This window comes from Cavia porcellus, unplaced genomic scaffold (assembly GCF_034190915.1).
Source record: "Cavia porcellus strain 051 isolate PalLab524CR breed Dunkin Hartley unplaced genomic scaffold, mCavPor4.1 scaffold_1, whole genome shotgun sequence".
Taxonomy (NCBI): domain Eukaryota; kingdom Metazoa; phylum Chordata; class Mammalia; order Rodentia; family Caviidae; genus Cavia; species Cavia porcellus.
The window spans coordinates 193,099,155-193,118,661 of record NW_026947484.1 but is presented as its reverse complement, the minus strand read 5'-3'; the positions used below and the strand labels follow the sequence as shown (position 1 = coordinate 193,118,661).

Below are 19,507 nucleotides of genomic sequence, written 5' to 3'. Positions count from 1 at the left end.
CCAGCGGTCGAGCCACTCCCGGATCAGAAAATATCTTATCGGCAGCATCTTGCATTCGGGCCACAAAGTCAACAAATGGCTCTGTGGTACCCTGAATTATTTTTGAAAGACACAAGGAGGCTGTTCCGGCACCACTTACCTGCTTCCAGGCGCGGAGCCCTATGGCGTTGATTTGTTCATAGACAGCGCCGGGGAACTGAGTCTGATCATCAGCGTGCCGACCTTCTCCCATAAGCATTTCCTTGTTCCACCCCCGGTTTCCCCGACTGGCGTTTCTCTCAGCCTGCTCTGCAGAGAACTCTGCGTACCAGGCTCGCCAATCCAGGTAACTACCCGAGGGCAGACACGCCTTTGCCAGCTGAATCCAGTCCGCGGGGGTGAGGGGCCCAGAAGACAGGTTCTCCAGCATGGCAATGGTGTAAGGCGCAGTCGGCCCAAAGGTTGTAACTGCATTTTTAAGTTCTCTAATCTGCTTTATCTTAAAAGGCTCCCATGCATTACGTCCCTGGCCCATAGCTACTTGTACAGGAAATATCCCGTAGGGGCCACTATCTATCCCAGGTGGTGGATGTACCTCATGAGACAAACGTCCCCCCTGCCAAAGCCGCCTGTAAAAATACCGACCCGCCGGCGGCGGAGCATAAGACGGCGGCCATGATTGGGCGGAAAATGGGGGCCCGTGCATCACTTCCTGTTCTGGCGAAGGGGAAGGGAGCTCCCGGGCGGCCGCCTCGCGGCGAGGGATCGCCTCCGGGAACAGCCCCCAAGGTGGGGCGGAAGGCTTCGCCTCCCTCTCGCGCCGGGGAGCGCTCAGGAGCTCTCTACTCCTCCGCAGACCAAGTTGAGCGGAGCGCAATTCACGGCGCAACGCTGGGAAAGAACCCTGCGACTCCTTATCGAGCGACTTAGGCTCCTGACAGCTGGTCTCTTTGGCCTCCTTGCCATTCAACTTTCCCTCGTCCTCGGAGTCAGACGACTCCGAGGCTAGAGCCCCGTCCTTCTCCTTAGCATCTTTGTTCCCCTTGACGGGCCCCTCTCGGGAGCTCCCCGACTGGGCCTGCTCAAATACCCTGCGTACTTTTGTAAGCTCTTGAGAGCTTTCTCCACAACCACCCTCGCTCTTAGTGTTGCTACCTAGCATGTTTCCCATCTTTTAATATGTTACTCACCGCGTGAGGCCCAAGGAATCCGCCACTTACGCGTGAGCCTGAGGGGAGTCTAAAAGCCCTGTAGGTGCGCGCCACCCAGAGCCCAGGCTTATCCCCAACTCACCTGTCTCGCAGCTCTGTACTGGAGCGTTGTCCGCTGTCACGTCTCGGGGGTGATCAGTCCCCGTGCGGGCCTCCAAATGTCGATGTCGCTCCTGGCCGGCAGGAAGGACACACGACAAAGTCTGGCAGTGGACAACCTTTTCTTTTATTTTCCTTCTCCGTACAGCCTGCCCTGGGATCGCTCCCAGCCGAAGCCTCCTTTGGTCCGCTCCCCGCGGCTCCTTCTGGGCTTCTACTTCCGGGCTTCTTCTTCCCCCCCAGGGGTGGCACCAGTATATATACGGATACAGTGTCCAATCATGTTAAAGTAAGCAAGGCAAGCTGATTGGCTAACATCATCAGTTGCCAGGCAGACTATATTGTTGAGCGGGTTGCTTACGCGGTAAGCAGGAAACTAACGTGCTCGATGGGAGGGGTAATCTACCTCAGGCTTTACTCTTTACTACAGGCCTCACGTCCGCCAAGTGAGGCGACCGGGCTCGGGGCTGCGGCTCCCAACATCTCACTATGTAGTTCGGGCTGGTCTTGAAGTCACCATGTAGTCTAGGCTGGTCTCAAACTTGCAGCGATCCTCCTGCCTCACTCTCCAAATTGCTGGAATTACAGGTGTGCACCGATGTGCCCATCCCCAATATGTTAACATTTTAAATTCAGTTTAATAAAGGAACTTTTAAATTTTTTATTTGTGTGGTAGTGGGATTAAATCCAAAAGCATTGTGCCACAGGACTATGTCTGCAGTCCTTTTTATTTTTATTTTGAGATAGTGGCTTACTAAGTTGCCCAGGCTCAGAGCAAACATGCTCTCCTCCTACAGAAAGAAACTTTTATTTCATTTCTCTATTCTTCAGCGATAGTGAAATGTTCTTTTCCAGCTGTAATCTCTAAAAACAACCACTGATCATGTGAGGCCCATAGTTATGAGGCTTCATTTTTGGTGCTGGTAAACTCCACAATGGTAAAATGTGTGCTAAAAATATGACAGGACGGAGTTTCTGGGTATGTATGTATGCCTGTATGCTCCCAAACTTTTCGCCTTAAGAATCATAATGTTAGAAGGGTTCTCACTGCTTAGAAATACATAGATTTCTGAAAGAAGAATCTGATTATGCTCCTATTGCTACTTCTGATCTTAAGTATTTATTTGGGATTGTGGAGGACCAATAGGCCATGCATTGTGCTGTGTTCTTAATTTTCTCCTGCAGCTGTTTGCTTTATTGATTTCTGCAGTGTCTGTTGTGAGAGATGTTGAGAAGAGGTTAGAGGGAGTCAGTAAGGGGGATGTGCCTAGCAACCAAGGAGGGGTGGGCCTTGGGAAAGTAATTGGCTTTTTATCATTTAAAGTAGGACAAAGGTGAATCAAAGGGCTAGTTTACTTCATAGGATTTCTGCTAGTTGTGATCCAAATGTGTGGAGTCTTCATCTTAAAAGGATAAAGGAAATTTGCTTGTCAAGAAGAGAGGTATCCACCTTCCGTATCTATGTTGTGATCACATCGTAGAGCGTGTTACTCCTGTGAGTAGTGCTCTGCCTTTTTAAACTTCAGAATCTGATTATTTGGTCGTATTCTCCAGCTAACCCTTGCAGATTTCATTCTTACTGTGTTCTTATCACCATGAAATAGGATTGATTTTTAAGGCTTTGATTTTAGATGGATTGATAGAAATGGCTTGCAAATTTATTAGTTCTACACAACTTATGAGTTGTGTGTTCTTACATGTGTTACTTGACCTTGTTGAACCTTTCTTTTCTTTTGATTTCTTTCTTTTTCTTCTCTCACTACCAGGGATTGAATCTAGCTGCATCCCTACGCCAGCCTATTTACTTTTCATTTTCAGACAGAATCTTGTTAAGTTACCCTGGCAGGACTTCAACCTGCGATCCTCTTGTCTCAGCTTCCCTCTGTGTTGGGATTACAGTCATTCCTTGGCTTAATTTCCACATTTTAAAAATTCACACATCCATTAAAAATATTTATTAGCCAGGCATGGTGGCACACATCTGTAATCTCAGCACTATAGGAGGCTGAGGTAGGTGAATTGCAATTCAAACCCAGTCTGGGCTACCTAGTGACTTTGTAAGATCCTGTTTCAGAAAAAAACACTTTTAAAAAGGGCAGGAGGTATAACTCAATTCGAAGATCCTGGTTCAGTTCCCAGTAACACACACACACACACACACACACACACACACACACAATGTTGAATAGAAAGTATCAGTTTCATGCAGATGATATTTTTGTTTGTTTGTTTGTACTAGGGATCAAACTCACGACCTTGTACTTACCAACCAGGCAGTTACAGTGCTGAGCTAAATCCCCAATATGCAGATGATATTTGAAAATGTAGACCTCAGTTTAGTAGAGCAATCTGTGTTAGAGATAAATATTTGGGAATTGTAGATATTTGGCAATAAAGTCATTAGCTTGAATAAAAATGCCAATAGAAGATCAGGGAGGAGAAAAAAGGGTTAATGCTATAACTGAAGAATTCTGGAGTGTAGAAATGGGCAGAGAAACACTTGATACAGTTAGAGTTGCAAGGAAATGTAGAATGTTGTGTCAGTGTTCTGGAGGTCATAATAGTTTCAAGAAGGAATGATTATATCATAGAGATGAATGATACTGATTAAGGTTTAAGAAAGAAGAAAGAGCTCATGGATTTTTTTTTCTTTCTCTTTTTTTCCGGTACCGGGGATCGAACTCACAACCGCCTGCTTGCAGGGCAAGTGCTTATGCTGCTGAGTTAAATCCCCAGCCCTGAGCTCATAGATTTGAAAACTAGAGCAGTTTCATTAATATGAGGACAGCATCACATTTCAGCAGTTGATGAGTACTGGGGAAGTGCAGAGGTAAAATGAGCGAAGTGTAGGGTGTTCATGCAGAAGTTTTGTCATGAAGAGAAGGGTTGAAGGTGGTTTAAAGAAAGAGTAAATTCAGTCAAGTGTGGTGGTGTGCACTTGTAATCCCTTAACTCTGGGAGGCTGAAGCAGAAGAATCACAAGTTTGAGGCCAGCCTCAGCAATCTAACAATTTAGGGAGACCCTGTCTTAGACAAAGCAAAACAGAACAAGATGGCTGGGAATGTAAAAAAGGGCCAGGTTTCCATCCCCAATACCAAAAACAAACAAAAAAACCTGGAGCGCTTGAAGATAGTACTAAAAGTTTTATATTTTCATTCTTTCACCAATTATACTAGGCAGTTGGGGCATAATGGAGAGAAAAATAATCTCTTTGGAAAAGGAGGGAGTAGATATTAAGCAAAGAAGAACGTACAAATTAAAATTACAACCTAAAAACAGTGTATCTGAGGTGTGTACTACAAAGGAGAGTACATGTTACTACGAGCCGTTGCTGTTCAGGTCAAAGGAGCCTTCCCAAATGAATGCAGATTGAACTGAGTGAGATGTGGAAGACAGGAGTTAAGCAAGTGAGAGAAGCAGAAAAATGTTCTAGTTAGGGAAAATGGTGTGTGCAAAGGACTGTGGTGAGAAAGAAGAGCTAAAAGCAGGCAAAGATGGTGGTGTGCTAGGGGGAAGCAAAAACATGGGTCAAGATGAGGCAAGAGAGGTAGAAAGTGCCAAAGTAGAGGACCTTGTGGGCTAATTAACATAGAAAGTTAGAGATCAGGCTGATAGGAGGGAGAGGAGGATAGACATATATAAACTAAAAGTACTAGATTTGTGATTAGATTTTCTTCAATTCACTACCTAGCACTGAAAACGTTTAGCAAGTCTCTTTTCTATTAATCCATAATTTAAAAATGGAGGTTTTAATATCTGTTCAGTGTATATCATAGAGTTGATGAGAATTAAGCTAAATGAGATCATGCAATGCTTTGAAAGTTATAATTTTTATTCTTGGATGGCCCTTTTTTCCTGCGTTTGTGGAGACTTAAGTATTTTGCAACTTATAAAGAAGATATGATTAGTTCTGTCAACATTTATTAAGGATTTGACTATGGTGAGGCAAAATATATAAGAAATAGGTCTTACCTGAAGAAATTGAGATCCTAGAAAAGGAGATGGTCATTCACACAACTAAGCACGATACAGTTTGATAATTTCTAAAATGGAGGTAAAAATATAATAGATTATAGTAACTCCATGTGAGGGGTAGGAAAGTCATATAGAATCAAGTTTTTCATTATGTTGTAGGTTGCAATAGAAAATACAGAGTAGCGGCTTCTGGGGAAATGATTTTGTTTTGGGCATGTTGAATTTCTGTGGTGGCAATTTAGTTGAGGTTGGAAATATGACTTGGAAGATTAGGATTAGAGGTTAAGCTTTGGTGTGTTCTTTGCGCATCTCTTGTGCAGAGAGATGGTGATGACAACATATGCAACTACTTGTCATGGCCATGTACTTCATTTAATTGGCTACAAGGTACCCTAGATTATAAGCTGCATCATTATTTTATGTATTGTTAAGAGTCCAGTCTGGGCAGTTTAGCAGTTTAGTGAGACCCTGTCTCACAGTAAGCAAAAAGAGCCTGGGGATGGAGGGCAGTGCTACAGTGCCAGTTTAATCCCTAATGCCTCAAATAAAAACAACAGAGCAACAAAACAGAACGTTTAGGGGAAGATGATTTTATGCACTAGAGTGTGAATCAGGGTCTCACTATAGCTGTGCTGCTTGCTTAGGATATATGGAAATAGGTGTTTTATAGACCGGCTCCCTAGCATTCATAAATTAAATTCTCTTTGTTCTTAGGAGGAAGTATAGTAGAAAACTCATGAATTTGGATTTAAGAGAACTCTTAGTTCTCATGAGGTAGTGATTAAATTTTATTTACATATAAGTCTTTTAGAATCCTTTTCTGTGGTAATACAATACCTGTGACTGTCTCACTGGGTATAATGAAGGGGAAATTGACAGCAATATAAAAGTACTCTGCAGTTTAAAAAAATAGTGCATTAGTGGATGTAATTGTTTTGAAAAGTTTAGTATCTAGAAACAATTGAGAAATTCTGACTTAAGACATAAGATACACTGGGAATTAGTCAAAATTTACTGAAATATGAGCTGTTTTCATGGGAACTGAGAAAGGCAGTTGGGTGTTATGGCACATGCCTGTCTATCCCTGTACTTGATAATCTGAGGCAGGAGGATTGCTGCCAGTTCAAGGCCAGTCTGGGCTACACAGAGAGATGCTGCCATAAAATAAAATGAAATAAAAAGTAAAATAAAATAAGATAATAGTGTTGTTACATAGGTTACATGATGTCTGCCCTCTATTTAACTGCTGAATCCAAAGCAGGGCTATATCCAGTAGTGGTAACTTGGCTTCCCGTCACATACCCCCAGCCACTCTACGTAACAGGCTCTAGTACTGTGGGGTGGTCATGCACTTCCGGATCATTGCTTTGGCAGCTTGGTGTTGCTGATACCAGACAGAACTGTCTGGTTTTGTTGCTACCAGTCGGTCCAGTTGAGCAGGGACACCAGCCTGATCCTCCATGGCAGGCCTTTGGCTGCGCTGGTACATATCCAACAATGTGATTGTTGGTGTACATGTGTGCCCCAGAGACAGTGCCTTCCCTTCTGCATAGGGGCTAGATGTCATGACCTGTAGTTCATCTTCTGTGCTGTGTCACTGGTGACATCACTGGTCCCAAAACTTGCCATTTGATTGCCAATGGGTTGGCTGAAAGGGAGGGCTGCTGCTGCCAGGACGTCCCCCAGTATGGAGGCCTGGGGCACTCTTCTCCTGGCATGGGAAGTCCATGTACTGACTCAGCCCTGTGATCCCCTCAGCAACAAGGACCATTGCTGTTGCTTGATGAGGGAATACTGGCTTTTGACTCCTTTCCACAACTATGACCAGAGTCCAGTAGAGTGCTTCTGCTTTCCTTGCTTTTGCCATAGACCCCCCCCCCCCAAACACAACATCATCTACCTTCTACTGTTAGGGTAAATGGTAGGGTAGGGTCAATGACCCAGAGGTCCTCCACCTGTGCTGCTGCCCTCTTTGAGTCCTGAAAAGCAGCCTCTGCTGCATCTGTCTGGTTCCATGTTGCACCCTTTTGGGTCATCTGGTATAAAAGGCACAGCAGGATAGCTAGGTGTGGTATGAACATCTGCAAAGCCCAGTAAGCCCATGATATGCCTGCAGTTGGCATGCTGTTGGGGACCTGGGGTATACCTGGATTTGATCAATAATGGCATCTGAAATTACTTTTGTCTTCCCTGACCAGATAACAGCCAAAAATATGACAGGCAAGCTAGGTTTCTAGACTTAGGTTTGATTAACTGCCTACTGCCAGGCCAGCAAAGCTTCCTCAGACTCTGTAGTGGTATGACCCAGCATCAGGGTGAGACTAGCCATCAAATCTGCAATATTAGGCGCCACTACATGCAATGGAGGGTCATATTCTCCACAGTCATTTCCCACCTCCCACTTGGCCTCTGTGTAGGCCATGCTGGGGAGTTGAATGTGCTATATGCAGGGTATATCACCCTGTGATGGACTGACAACTGGTGGTCAATTTGTAACACCCAGGTGAACTGAATCAGTATGGTGCTGGGTGTGGAGAACCTGCCTGATGATTTTTTTTTGTAGCAGGAATCAAACTTCCGCTTGCCAGGCAGGCTCTGTGCCGCTGAGCTGTATCCCCGGCTCCGACCTGAGGGTTGTTGCCAACAACATAAAAAGGAGATCTGAAGAGAAGGAGGTAGTGCTCTTGGTTCTCGTGGAGGAGCTCGTCATGCTGGCTTCCTGACATGAACTCAGTGTTCTCATCATCAGAGGAGCTCAGGACCTCGTTGTCACTGAGAATGGCTGCAGTTCGCTTTGGGGGAGCTTTGTCCCTTACTTTGAGCATTGTTTCCTGGATGCAGAGGGAAAGATGGTGTGCTATTGAATCTCCTGGAGAAAGTTTCCTGATATGAACTCAGTTTTCTCATCATTAGAGGAACTCAGGCCCTTGATGTTGCTGAGGATGGGCATGGTACTTTTCAGGGGAGCTCTGGTCCTTACTTTGAGCATTGCTTCCTGGCTCCAGTGCAGATCCCTCAGCCTGCTGGCACAGATCCTTCTTTCTACTTGCACAGACTTTCTAGCTTCCACCACTGACCTTTGGGCCTCCCCAGTGCAGATCCTTGATATAGACTTGCATGAGACATTGACATGGGTTCTCGGCCTCCAGTTGGACTCATGTGGGGCATTGTTATGAGCTCTAGGTCTTCAGCTGGACTCATGCAGGACAGTGCTGTAGGATCCAGGAACTAAGCTAGTTCTTTGGGTCATTAGTGTGTGGACAGATTTCCTGTACTCTTTTTGTATTTGACTCTTTGGGTAACTATTATAAAATAATCTTATAAATTATGTGTCCTGTTTTAAATTGTTTCCTTTACAAACCCTGACTACAACACACCCCTGTCTCTTCCAATTTCAAAGTAGTTTGCCCTATTTCCTCCTGGCCCTCAGGTAGCTGCTACCTTGTAGTCTGTGAGAGAGCCAATGGTTCACATGGTATGAATTTCCTTGGATTATAATTTTTACTACGTGAATTCTCAAGCATACTTCTTTTTTTTTTTTTGTCTTTTTCGTTTTTATCAGTACCAGGGATCGAACTCACGACTGCCTGCTTACAAGGCAGGCGCTTATGCCGCTGAGCTAAATCCCCACCCCCTCAAGCATAATACTTGATGTGTGATGTTGAACCAAGTACTAGTCAGTATGTTCAGCAACTGGGAACGTGTAGACATCAGAAGGACGTGGAGCCAAGCACCTGATACTCAATGTCACCAGGGTTCTCTGGACCATAATACAGTTACCTATACCCTTCTACACACGTAGTAGGTCCTGAAAAGTGGTCTGTGTTGCCATATATTTGCGTCAATTCTGCTTTGATGTCCACAAATGCTAGTGTACACCATACGTTCTTTTGGGAACAGTAAATAGTTCTACATATGGCTTCTGGCCTCCTGGGATCCCAATTAACTGGGTACCTCAGCCTGCTTCCTAATCTGGATAAAAGGGTGCCAGTGTCATGTCTTTCTGTTTCACTTTCTGACCCATCAGCTGGTACTGCTGCTCAGGGGCACAACTGCTGCCACAGAGGCAGTAATGTGTCTAAGGGCTACCTGTCTGTCTTATCTGCAGCTAAGCTGGCAGCCAGCGGGTCCATCCAAATCTGGATGGACTGACCAGCCGTCCCATAGCCTATCCATGGGGGAATTAGCCCTGCTCAGCTAGGGGCCACTTGCTTTTTTTCTTTTGGCAATATAGTTTTTACAGGTCTCGCCCTATCTTGGGGCTTTACTTCCACATCCTCCAGCCAGGCATCATACACTGGGCAATCTGTGAAAGGGGCTAGGAGGGCTGCCACAGTTCTGAATGTGCCAGCTGGCTTGCCAAGATCAAGTTCTTCATGTGTGCCGTAAGCAGGGCTACAATACTTTATTATTTGGCACATGTCCATTTCTTGTAGCACAGATGCTAAGTCTACGTAGGTTGTTGGTTTTGTAACTTGATCTAGCAAGTCATCTGGATTCTCTCAAACCAAGTGGACAGTAGTCATGGGCCAGTTTTTCCATATCTGTTACTTGTCTCTGAGGCTGTGCTTTGCCCATCCTGCAGGGCCCATCACAGAGTGGGGTGCTGGCTGTGCCAGCTGTTTGGAACATCTCTTGTGGGCCTAACTGCTTGTTATCAGCCTTTTCCTTCCAAGCTGAAGGAGCTATGTGGGCACTGTTTCACGCACTTTTTTTTTTTGGTACCAGGGATTGAACTCATTACCTCATGCTTGCCAGGTAGGCACTTGTGCCACTGAGCTAAATCCCCAGCCTCACACATCTTTTGATTCACTGGTTTTGCCAGCTCCCTTAACTCCCTGGCTGCATAGGTCATTTAAGTTGTGCAATGGTAGAAGTGGGCAGTGCCCCTGAGCTTCTTCCTTGGGTTAGGGGCACTCCACTTCCACCTTCTGGCAAATAGCAGGCCTTACCTACAAAACCAGGGGACTCCCCCAGGGATGGGAGCTTAGTATTTTAGGAGGAGGTGGTACTTCTTGGGCTCCACAACATGAATTCTGTGGTACTAGAGATTGAACCTAGACCTTTCCTCACACTGAGCTATATCTCTAGCATTTTTAATTTTTATTTTGAGAGAGATCTTGCTAAGTTGCCCAGATTGGGCTCAAAGTTGAGCTCTTTTTTTTGTCTTTTTCCTTTTTATCGGTACCAGGGGTCGAACTCACGACTACCTGCTTGCAAGGCACTTATGCCGCTGAGCTAAATCCCCAGCCCCCAAAGTTGAGCTCTTGCTGCTTCACCTTCCCAGGATGGCTGGGATTACAGATATGCATTTGTCAAATCTGACTAATACATTTTAATAAAGACTAATAAATAGGCAGGGGTACACATAGTAGCCCCACCTACTCAGTAAACTGAGGCACAAGGAGTATTTATTCAGAAGTTTGGGATCCTCCTGGCAACAAAGCGAGACTCCTTTTTTAAAAATTAAAAAAAACTTTAAAAAACTTTTTTTCTGGACAGGGTCTCACTGTGTAGTTCAAGACTAGCCTGAACTACATAGGGCTGGAATTATGGGTGTGTGCTACCATGCCCAGCCCCCTTTTTTACTTTTTAATTTTACTTACTTAGTTTTTTGAGACAGGGTCTTGTATATAGTTCAGGCTGGCCTTGAACATACTATGTATCCTAGACTGACCTTGACTCACAGTGATCCTTCTGCTTCAGCTTCCTGAGTGCTGAGATTACAAGCATGTGCCAGTGTGTCTAGTTATTGTTTTAATTTGAGACCATGTTTTGCTAAGTCTTGGAATGGCCTAAATTGTCTTGAATTTGCAATCCTACTGCCTCAGCTTCCTAGAGTGCTGGGGTTACAGGCAGGTACCTCCACAGGTGGCTGAGACCCTACCTCTTAAAATTTGTTTTTTAAATGTAGCTGAGTAGGGCTGTGTATTTAGCTCATTGGTTTAGGGACTTGCTTGGTAAGTGTAAGGTCCTGAGTTCAATCCCTAGTGCCAAATAAATAAACACATAAACGTAGGTGAGTGTGGTGATGCATGCTTGAAATCCTAGTTTATTCAGTAGGCTGAGGAGGGGGATTCCAAGTTCAAGGCCAGTCTAGGCAATTTAGCAAACCCTTGTCTCAAAATAAAGTTGAAGGACTGGAGATGTAGCATATGTTTAATCCCCAGTATACATCCCTCCTCTCAAGGAGTATTTTAATGATTTATGGGCAAGGTGAGAGATCTTGAAGTTAAAACATCGAGTTGAGCAAATGGATAATGTCCTAATTTTCTCTACACTTTACTCTGGTGTATAAGACTCAGCTGCCTAATTTAGGTAGTAGGTAGACAGATGAATAGTGACCTTGTTGTCTATGTATAATGTAACTTGAATTATTTCTGATAAATAGTAATCATAGAAACTTGGTTCTATATTAATGTAAACTCTACTTTAACTGAGGTTTATTTGTTTAGAAAATTTTTAAAAGATATATTTGAGCCAGGTGTGGTGGCACATACCTGTAATTCCAGCACTTAGAAGGTTGAGGAAGGAGGATTGCTGCAAGTTCAAGGCCTGTGTTACAAAGTGAGTTCCAGGCCAACCTGAACTGTAGTGTAGTGAGACCCTGTCTCAGAAGGACAGAAAGAAAAAAAAAAAGACAGATATATTTGAGCACTTGTATTTGCTCAGTTATAACCTGGACCTGTGTTTACTTTAGAACTAGTCATTGACTTGATTAGTTGAGGTTTAATGTACTTGTTTTTGTCTTTTGGTTGGAGAAAGCCTTAATATGCAATACGTTTTGTTGGTTCTTGGATGAATTATTACTATTATTACTGACTGCTGGATTTAATTTTTTTATACAGATTTTATCTTTATTCCTAGAACTATAAAATAAAAGCTGGCTTACTTCCTTAAATTATTGTTGAGTATGGAAAACTATTATTATTATTATTAGTAGTAGTAGTAGTGATAGGATCTCACTGTGTAGTTCATGCTGACCTTGAATTTGTGGCAATTGTCCTGCCTCAGCCTCCGCAGTGCTGGGATTGCAGACATGAATCACTCACTACATCTGGCAGAAAAACTCTTACTTAGTTACTTGATACATAATTTTTTGGAAAAGCATTATTTTGAGAATTAATACACAGTAGATAACTGTATAAATTTATGTGGAATGAAATTTGGCAATATCTAGTAAAGTTGAAGATGTGAATACCATATCATCCAGCAGTTCAAATTCTTGTGCTGCTGCCTGACAAGACATTCCTTTGTGTATTCATTGCAGCATTGTTTGTAATGGAATGTGAAGTCCCATAGCAGAAACCAACTGTTACTACATGTAAAGGTAGCTTCTACCAATAGTAAATCTCAAACCCGAATAGGAAAGTCAGTTGAAGACAGACTTGGTGTACCACATATGTAATCTTTATAAACATGTGAAATACATGTAGTAGTATATTGTATGTATTGTCTACAGCTGCAAATGTACAGCATAAAAATAACTTGGATGGGAGTACTGTGGATAATGAATGGAGGGAAGAAATGGGACTAAGTAGGGATTTCAGTTGTGTTATTAAACTGCAAAATGATCTGAAAAAATCATTTGAAACAAATATGTCACAATGTTGACCTGATGGGATTAGTTCTTAGATGCATGGTTGGTGATTTTCTTTCTTTTCTGTGTATTTTAAATATTTGATGACATTTCTTTCGAAAGTTGAATGTACAATTCATGCCACAGAATAACCAGAAATAGCACATTATTCTTGGGCTCAGAGAAAATTTTTCTAAGAAGTAGGGCTTAACCTACTTAGGTGATGTTCAAGGCTTCCCAGAAAGATGAAATGTAGTTCGTCATAGGCATAAATTAAAATATAGAAAGTAGAATTAGCCAGGCATAGTGTCACACTCCTGTAATCCCAGCACCTAGGAGGCTCAGCCTCTCAATTAGGAGAGTCTTTGCAAGTTTGCAACGAGCCTGGGCTAACAAAGTGAGCCCAAGGCCAGCCTGAATTGCATAGCGAGACCCTGTCTCAAAAAGACCAAAAAAAAAAAAAAATTAGAATTAGTGCCTGATTCTAAAATGTGGACCCAAGGTTTCTACTAGACATTGTCTTTTTTTTCCTGTCTCTCTATGCATATTATTTATCTATGGCAGTTCTAGAATGAGTCAGTACATGTTTTGTGATTCACCTTGAAAGACCCTGAGGCTGTTTATTTCATTATCTTTTGTGTGTATGTGCTACCTGGGCAAAACTCAGGGCCTCACACATGCTAAGTAGGTGTTCTGTTACTGACTGGACTGTATCCCAAGCTCAAGAAAGTACTTCTTCTATAGCCTTTAGTGTGAGTGATGAAGACTTCCTGTTTTCACACCTCAGTGAAATAAATGGATTTGTCTTCAAATTGCTCATTGTTTCCAGACAGTGCAGTGAAATGAAAATGAGGAAATACAAAGCAGTAACTATTAAAAGTCTAAACATGTAAAAGAATTAGGATTGGAAAAAAAGTTATAAAGAAATAATTGAGGAATCATTTTCTTTGATTCTGACTTTTATTGGTAGTATTCTTTTAATATACGTAATGTCACATTCATCATAGGGAATTTATACCTCTACATAATGTACTTGATTCTTGTTCTCCTGTTGCCCTCTCCCTTTTTTCCTTCTATTCTCTTTTTCTTTTGCCTTCTCCTTTTCCCCTCCCTCATTCTCCTTCCCATTTGAACATTTTCTTCCTACTTTCCAGGATCTGTCATCCATTTTGATTCTTACTTATGTTTTTACCTTCTTGTACAAGAGAATCTGTGTAATATTTAAACATGTATCTGATTTATTTCACTTAAAAGTATGATCTCAAGTAATTTACTTTTTCAAAGTGCTGGAGTGAACCCAGGACATCTTACGTGCGAAAGCAAGTGCTTTATCGTTGAATTACACCCTGGCCCCCAAAAGTAATTTAAAACAATTTTTAAGTGGTACTGGAGATTGAACCTGGGGCTTTGTGTATGCTAGGCAAGCAAGCACTGTATTACTGATTCAATCCCACTCCTTTTAAAATTTATTTCAAGACAGCATCTTGCTAAATTGCCTAGTCTGGTCATGAACTTGAGATCATCCTATCAGGGTTACAAGTGCATGCCCTGTACCCAGATCCTAAAAGTATTTTTTAGATACATGTTTACTGTAATCAAAGATTATTTATAATTGTAGTAGTTTTCTAGGGTTATGTATTTGTCCTTTTCTTATTGCTGGGACAAATACCTGACATCTGCACTTAAAGGAAAAGTTTGATTTGGCTCAGTTTCAGTGGATTCGGTTCGTGGTTGGCAAGCTGCAGTGCAGAAGTGGCATGGCAGCACTGATGGTGGAGGGAAGCTGTGCGAGGCAGCCAGGCGCAGGAAGGCCTGGGCAGGGTGTGAGAGTACGTGCTGAAACGTTACGCCCAGTGACCCATCCTTTCCAACCAGGCCTTACCCCCAAATGTGAGGCTTCTGGGGACATCTGCTATAACAATAACAAAGAACTACACACTGAGTGGGTTGAATAACAGAAAGTTTTTGTCTTTAAATTCTGGAGGCTCAAAGTCCAAGATCAAAAAGTCTGCAGAGCTGGTCCCTTTTCAGGGCTGTTAGAATTTATTTCACACATTTGCAGGCTTTTGCTGGTTTCCTGGTGTTTTTGGTGTTGTTTGGCTTGTGAAAATCTCTGTCATTATCTTCACATAGTGGTCTCCTGCCAGGCACAGGGGTGCACACTGGTAACTCTGGGAGGCTGAGGATCCCAAGTTCAGGCCAGCCTGGGCAATTTGTCACTTATCGAAACACTATCCTAAAAACTGAAAAAAGGGCTGTGGATGTGGCTCAATGCAAAGGCCCAGTATTGGCTCAGTACCCAATATTACAAAATATCAAAACCAAAACATGGTAGTTTTCTTGTGTGCTGTGTCTGTATCTCAATTTTTTCTTTGTATGTGTGTGTGTTTTTTTTAATTTTAAAAATATAGAACGCTTCAAGAATTTGCATGTCATCCTTGCACAGGGGCTATGCTAATCCTCTCTGTATCATTCCAGTTTTAGTATATGTGCTGCTGAAGCGAGCACTCAATATCTTCTTTTTAGGAGACTAGTCATCTTGGACTAATGCCCATCCCAGCGACTCATTTTAACTGTCTACATCTGTAAAGACTATTTCCAAATGTCGTGTTCTAAGGTACAGGGAGTCAGAACTTCAACATATAAATTTTAGGGGGACATAGTTCAAACCGTAACAATATATTGAAAACAAGTTGGTTGTCTTGCAGAAGTACATGATGCACTTCCAGGAATGTAGGCTGGTGGCAGAGTACTGGTCTAGCACGGGTCAGATCAGTGATAGTGAACCTTTTAGAGCTTCCAGTGCTAGTAAACACCTGGATGTGCACACATGCCATGTTTGCCACCACTGGTTAGACCCTGGCTTTGATCCCAAGTACCATACACATACACACAAAGTCATGCCATAAAAACACACACTTGTAATCCCAGCACTTTTAAGAGACTAAGGCATGAGGATTGCAAATTGGAGGCTAGCCTGTGTGACATAGGGGGATCCTGTCTCACAAGAGTTGAGGATGTAGTTCAGTGCAAAGACCCTGGGTTCAGTGCCCAGTACTAAGGGAAAAAAAATGGGCAAAAAAAAAGACAGAAGAAAGAGGGAGAGAGAGGAGAAGAAGGGACCCGGGACAAGATACACACTTTCAGCTATACCTTTAATGACCTGCTTCCTCCAAATAGGCCCAACCTCTTAATAACAGCTTGTTTAGATATAAACTCATCAGTGGATTAATTGCTGTTTGGTTACACCCTCACCACATGACTGAGGGATACTTACTTAAAGTATAACTGGGAGAAAGAATGTTTTGTTATGACAACAGAGTTGCCTTTTGGCTCTGACAATTATAGAATCAAAGAGAATCTGGGACATTAGTAGTACATTGTCTAGTGCAGCCTTTTATCTGCTAGACTGTGAGGTCCATGAATGCAGAAAAAGTCCCCTTATTTCTCTGTATTGTGTGACACCTTGCCTGACCATGGGTAGTCATGGATTAACTAATGGGCAACTTGGAACTCCCCGCTGAACTGAATCAGTGGGTGCTGGGTGTGGAAGGCCCACTTTAGGACTGTTGCCAACAGCATAAAAAGAGAACTGGAGGGGCATATAGTGTGCTGGTGATGCTCTTGGAGAAGCTTGTCGCTCTGGCTTTCCTGATACGAACTCAGCTGTTCTCACCAGAGGAGCTCGGGACCTCGCTGTTGCCGAGGATGGCTGTGGTTCTTCTGCGGGGAGCTCTGGTCTTTACCTTGAGCATCACTTCCTGGCTCCGCTGCAGAGCCTTCAGCCTGCTGGCACAGATCCTTCACTCTACTCGCACAGACTTTCTAGCTTCCACCACTGACCTTTGAGCCTCCCCAGTGCAGATCCTTGATACAGACTTGCATGAGACATTGTCATGGGCTCTAGGCCTCCCGCTGGACTCATGGAGGACACTGCTATGGGCTCTAGGTCTTCAGCTGGACTCATGTGGGACATTGCTCTGGGGGTTCAGAACCTCAGATGCATTCTTTGGGTCTCGAGTGCTTGAACAGATCTCCCATACTCTTTTGCATTTGACTTTTTGGGTAACTAGTATAAAATAATTCTATAAATTATGTGTCCTGTATTAATTCCTTTTCCTTGTAAACACTTGACTACAGCAGATACGCTAAGGATATTGAAGGAATGAATCTAAAGTGTAAAAACATCTGTATATTAGAGATTGCTAGTGTTCACTGGTTGTGCCTAGACTTCAGAAACTCTTGATACTTCGCATTTTATTTTCTCAAATCTTTTTCATCATTCTCACTACGTCGGTGTAACTCACCACCATCTCTTTTTTGGACCACTTGAATAGCTTTTCAGTGCATCCTCTCCCATTTGTGCTGCACTAAGATATACATTCTAAGCAGAGTCAGAGATGTCTTCTAAAAATGGAAGTCAGACCATGTCACTTGCCTATCCAGAGCTTCCAGGGTCTTTTTAGTATGTATCTCTCATTTTTAGAATCTAACTCATTCCTAAATTCAGACAACTAACCTTCTAAATAAGAAGAAAGTCTATTATGAAATATTTTTGCTTGCTCTCACTTGTCCCCCCCCCAAAAAAAAAAAAAAAAAACCAATACAACCAAAGAAAGAAATATACATGGAAAAGCTCATCAGCAGCAGACAGAAAACTTTAAAACAAGGAAACAAGGATTTTTTTTTAAGAACACAGCCAGGGGTTTAGCTCAGCGGCATAAGTGCCTGCTTGGCAAACGCGAGGTTGTGAGTTCCATCCCTGGCACACAAAAAAAAAGAACCCATGTCCAGTAGGACACTGTCGTAGGATTTGTGTACCCGTCCCACTCGCTCAGAGCTTCTTGTAGGAAGCCTGTAGCCTGCCAGCAGGACACATAATGGAGCCATCTACTGAACACATCTGTAGGTCTGAGGGAAGAAGCGAAGAGATTCCTAAATTTTCAAGCTTCCTCCACTCACAATGGGGGAAGCTCGTAGGGAGACAAGCTAGCAGGACATTCGTGCCCCTGTAAACCACAGGGGTGGCTTTCCCCTGGGATTAAGGGTATGAGTAGGCCTCATAGTCCCATGACCTGAATTTGAGTGCCAGCTATTACTGGTGCTGCATTTGAGCAAATGCCTTAAATCTGAAACCCAGTCTCCTTATCTGTATGTTTCTGTGGGGTTACCACAAGCATTTAAGGTATTAAATGGCAGCTAGTACGGTTTTAAAAGTGTTGACTGTAGTCATTTTTTTCACAGTTCTCACTGTCATTCCTGTAATCCTATTACCACTCAAAGGAATGTCTTGTATTTATATCTGTTGTAGATTCTATGTTGAAATTTTCTATTTTAACAACTGTTTACTTATAGACTCTCGGTGACCCATTTTAAAAGTTGGTTTCCATTGTTGCCTAGCGTACTTAGCATGTAATATATATTTTGGGCAATCTGAATAAAGACTGAAGACAGATGTGTTGGTGCCTGCCTGTAATCCCTGCACTGTGGAAGATCAAGCAGGATAATCACAAATTTGAGCCCAGCCTGGGTAGTTAGTGACTTGGTGAGACCCTCTCAAAATAAAACATAAGAAGAGCTGGGATGTAGCTCAGGGTGAAGGCCCTTGGTCCAGTCCCCAGGACCAGGACACCCCTCCCCTACCCCATACAAACACCACAAAACAAAAACAAAACCCAGACCTTTGTACAGAACACTACAAAATATGGATAAAATATAGGCAAGCTTTTAATGCTATGTCCCAAGATCTAGGAGGGAAGAAAGGTATGGTTCTTTGCCAGATATGGAATCTGAGAGTTATTTTTTATATGTATTTTTGTAACATACCATCATGAAAGAGGGTAGAATTCTGCCAAGCCTGGTGTTACATGCCGGTAACGCCAGTATTCCAGAAACTGAAGTAGGAATATCTCCATGAGTTCAGGGCTATCCCAGGCTACAGAGTGAGTTCAAGGCCAGCCTGTGAAACTTTGTTTCAAAGAACAAAGCAAAATCCAAACAACAACAACAACAAAAAGAGGATAGAATCTTTTTGTTTTTTTCTTTCTTTTTTTTTTTTTTTTTTGTGAGACAAAGTCTCAGTATACAGTTAAGGCTGGCCTTGACCTCACTGTATAGAGCCCAGGCTGGCTTTCAACATACAGCTGTCCTCCTGCCTCAGTCTTCCAAGTGCTGGGGTTGCAGGCATGTGCCACCATTCCTGGCAGAAAGGTAGATTTCTTCTTGGCAGCCTTTAAGTCCCAAAGAGCCTGAGTCCTTCAATCACCAGTTCCAATCTATGTTTCAGATTGTACCAGAGAAGTAACTATTTGTTCTTTTGTTTTATGGGGTCAACTAGTGGTGGCCCTGATACTTGAATATATCTGAGCATTTAAGATCCAGATAATTCACTGATCTTTTAAAAATAATGAAAATAAAAATATCACAAAATTTTAGGGGTGTTGTTTTTTAGATAAGGTCTCACTGTGTAGTTCAGGCTTGCCTTGAACCCACTATGTAGCCTTGAACTCTCCACGATTTTCTTGTCTCAGCCTCCCAGGTGGTAGGATCCCAGTGTTGCACTGCCATGCCCAGCAGTTCACGCTGTTTAAACTCACTATGTAACTTAGGCTGGCATTGAAATTGTGGCAGTCATCCTGCCTCAGCCTCTCGAAGGGCTTTGAT

General features: G+C 42.9%; 1 protein-coding gene and 1 non-coding gene across 9 annotated transcripts in view; one reads left to right on the top strand and one right to left on the bottom strand.

The window, feature by feature from the left end:
- Positions 1-19,507, top strand: part of Unc13b (unc-13 homolog B) — a 192,465-nt gene that overhangs the window by 24,712 nt on the left and 148,246 nt on the right. The gene's annotated exons all lie outside the window — the stretch shown is intronic.
- LOC111757089 (U6 spliceosomal RNA) lies at positions 15,246-15,352 on the bottom strand. The gene has a single exon (XR_002791474.1). It is a non-coding gene; the product is annotated as a U6 spliceosomal RNA (small nuclear RNA).